We start from the raw sequence: 4,006 nt of genomic DNA, 5'->3' as shown, positions 1-4,006 counted from the left end.
CTCCTCAAGTGGGTCCCCTTTCAAATTATGGACAACCTGCTCCATTGCTACGGCGTAGTACTGCAGCATTTCGTAGGTCTCTGGCAACGCTGTAGCCAACTGCAAGAGAAAGTAATGGATTTAGGAAATAAGTTTCAAAAATTGGGACAAAATTTGTAGGAGAACTTCAAGTTTTCGCGAAAAAATGCGATTTGCAAATTTTATGTATACTCGACGTTTTAACTGTGACCAAATTTTTGAAGAAAGTGTGAATGTGGGCAAATTTTTGACTTTGGTCGACGTTTTTCTCAATTACGGCGAAAGCCACTCGATGTAATTCGATAAGGACAAGCGTTCATTAGTTTTGCGTGACAATCAGCCAAGCCGTTTCTTTGGAATTGGCAGAAAAGTGCAAAACTTTGCGTCTACATTTTAGCTTAGAATCTTGAATCAAATTAAAAATCATAAAACTCAAAAAAATCTAAAAATTGTAGTTTTTGGTAAATATCGGCCAGGCCGTTTTTCCTTTTTTTATGTTTTAGGTCAAACTTGGTATAACGATAGATTTCGTAGTCTGAAATAAACATACTAAAATATCATAATCCTACGATAAACGGTTGAATTCTAAAAAATTATCAAAGTTTAGAATTTTGCCAGACCTACATAAAATCCACTTTTAGAACATGAGATGGATAAAATGAAATGCGTTAAAAAAACAATTAATTCAATTCATACAATTACATATAAGTTTGTTTGAAAAAACATCACTTGAAATCGCACTGTTGAACATTTAGTGAAAATATTATTTTTGAAATAAACAGTTGAATATTTTACCTAAATAGCTGAAATCCCAACTCTTATTTTAAGTTGATTATGAATACGTTCATGCATTAAGGCCAAATGCTACTTGCAACTAATTTCTTTTAATATCTTACTAGCTGTCGAAACTTGAGGCTAAATGATAATAAATTGATCTTTGCAAATATCTATTTTAAGTTTAATTTCTAAATGTCAAATATCGCGTAATAATTTCTTTCCACATCAGCGTGCATTAGAGCCAAGATGCATTATCGGAAAATCTCTCTATTTTATAAGAAACACGCGTACTGTTATTAACGAGGTAAAAGTAAAAATAATTGTTATCCTTAGATAATAAATGTCACAGAAATTATTACTTGCAAGATTTCTAGTTTTCTCCTAATGAGCATTTCTCAAATAAGTTGTTATTCATTCATAAATTATTATTATTGGAAGCCGTACGATATTATTATTAGTGTAAAATGTCATTTTATAAAAAGAACAGAATATAAAAATAGAAAATAAATGAATAAAAATGATTCTTACCGTTGAAGCTTCAAAATGCTGTTTCGAAGTTTCTTCGCCGAGCTTTTTGTTCGCTGGCAAAGGCAACCAATCTAGTCGATCTTGGTAACTTCGAGCATGCAAGTCAAAATCAGAATGGTCGAAATTGTGCGTAATCTGGAAACAAATAGAAAAAAATTATTAGAATATGTCTATATATAAAATAAATGTATTAAACAATATTTGCAACAAAATATTGACAGGTGTCTTCAACTATATTGCGGATGTTCAAAGGCAATTCACACACAAACTTGACGTGTGTTTTGCATGTTAATATTGTTTCCGAATAACATTAATGCTATTTTGAAGTCCTGACAGGTTCCGTATCGCTAATCAACACTTTCTTTTCGATTCGATATATATATATATATATATATATATATATATATATATATCTAAATGTACGAAATGCGTACAAGTGTATATATGCATTTGAGCGATCCTCGGATCGATTCTTGGTAATGGCATAGAATTTCAAAGAGTTAAAGTTAAATTAAATAGAAATTGATTTGAAATTGCATAGAAATAGAAGTAAGAGATAGAATACAAAATAGTTAATTGAAACCTATAATTGTTAAGGTGAATTTGAATAAAATTAGGAGTGAGAGGAAAGAAAGAAGAATTAGAATTGGAGAAGATCAATAGTTATTTCAAATAGAATAGAAAATAAAAGGAAAAGAATGAAGAAAGAAAAAAAGAAGAAAATTGATAGAACAGGATAGATATAATTGAAGAAGAAAGATAAAAAAAAAGAAGAATGTGAAATCAGTTGCAAAATGCAATGAAGAGAAAATTTGATAGAATAGGATGTATATATTCATAGAGGGAGAAAGAGAGGGAGAGAGAGAGAGTAGAAAAAATGAAATATTTTAGATAACTATATGCTCTACGAATGCGAAGCAATAAAAAAATAAACGTAATTATTATATTATACTATGAGTCACAGGTATAACGATCATATTACAATTCCATCATGATAACATCATATCTATAAATTATCTAACAATTAAATGTATATCGAGGTAGCCAGCATCTTCTAATAAGTACAATATATCATGATAGGCACGGTGCTGCCACCTCTCGCACCTCACGCACAGGATGTTATAAAATACGTGTACAAGCCGTCACGTGGGTGGCTGATAGACTGGTGCACGAGACTACTGTTAATATCTTTGCAAAAGTGTAATTGATAGTTTTTTTTCGTAACAGAAAGAAATTGTTTATGATTTTTGTAATTGTTGAACTGAAACCAAGAATTGGTGCAACTAGTACAAATTATCAAAATTATGATTGGATTAATTATTACACTGGGAGCTAGGGATTAATGTAACAAGAATAATAAGTACCAGGCGTTTTTCAATAGAATCTTGAAAGACATTAAAATATTTATATGTCTCGATTGGACATGTAAATTGTGCATAATTTGGTAATATCAACTGTCACGCAGGCCGACGCAATATACAGAACTGTGCTGGTCCGTCATTTTTGACATGGTACTATCAAAACAAAAAGTAGTTTGCGTCGATAATAAGGACTTGTTTTAAATTTTATGTATTTGATAATGTGTAACAATTTTTGAGATTGCTAAATTGTTTAAATAGTTGGTTGATTATATAAAAAAGCACACCTGTTGAAACTAAACCTTGGGGCTAGTTGTTACAAACATGAATCCATACTTAATTAACAATCGTTATGGAATTGTTTCTTCTTGATTTGGTAGACGAATATTAAAGTTGATAGCTTTCTTTCGTTGAAATATAATCAATGAATCTTAAGAGTTTAGGTTTTTGAAAACAATGCCCTAAAAGTAGTTTTTAATAATTAAAAAACAAAATTGAATATTATGTAATACCTCTGTAGGTTTCATAAACATAATGTGTTTTTAGTACTTTTACATTATATTTTCAATCTTTTACAATTCGCAATATTTCATTGAAGTATTCACTGTTCGTCAAGTCGAAGAAACAAAAACAATTTCGCTCGGTGTCTTGAAGACAAGACATAGTTAAAGGTATATCGCGGATCCGGTTGTCGTGTACGACACCACGCACACATATGTGTGCAGTTGTGTGAAGTCAGTGAACTGCGATGTCAACTATATTGCCCAATCCATTTGTACCCGAAGAATACGTCTTGCTCGGGCCATTTATACTAGCGGAAAATAATTCTTTCGGCTTGGTTACGAATTTTCGCGTTCTTTAAAATAAATATTCGCCGTCGCGCCGATGCTGACAAAGACTTCACGAAGCCGCTAATAAATGCAATATCTTTTAGGAGCCGCGGTGCAAGCGCGACCGATCCGCAGAAAATCTGATGAAAGAACTTGCCCACGGGCTTATTTATATGCACCGTGTACCTGTTGAACCGTATAATTGGAACGTCGTATTTTAGATATAAGTATGGCACCACTTTGATCTTCAATCATTTGCGAACGGTTTGGGAAGGGAAACTTTGTAATTTTGAACTGTTTTGAGTTGCCGCATTAAATGATAATATAGTTTCTTTATCGCGTGTAGTCAAAATGGAACAACACTCCATGAATCAAATCAATATAATATTTTCTATAATAATTATTTGCAAGCGATTGTGTATGTCCAATTTGAAATGCAAAAGTCGAATTGTCTGTACGTAGAAGCCACTAGGAGATCCTAGCAAGTGAGCCTTG

Source organism: Ctenocephalides felis, unplaced genomic scaffold, assembly GCF_003426905.1.
Source record: "Ctenocephalides felis isolate EL2017-DRISC unplaced genomic scaffold, ASM342690v1 CF-g0.4_SCAFFOLD_01886, whole genome shotgun sequence".
NCBI classification, from domain to species: domain Eukaryota; kingdom Metazoa; phylum Arthropoda; class Insecta; order Siphonaptera; family Pulicidae; genus Ctenocephalides; species Ctenocephalides felis.
This window is presented reverse-complemented; position numbering follows the sequence as displayed.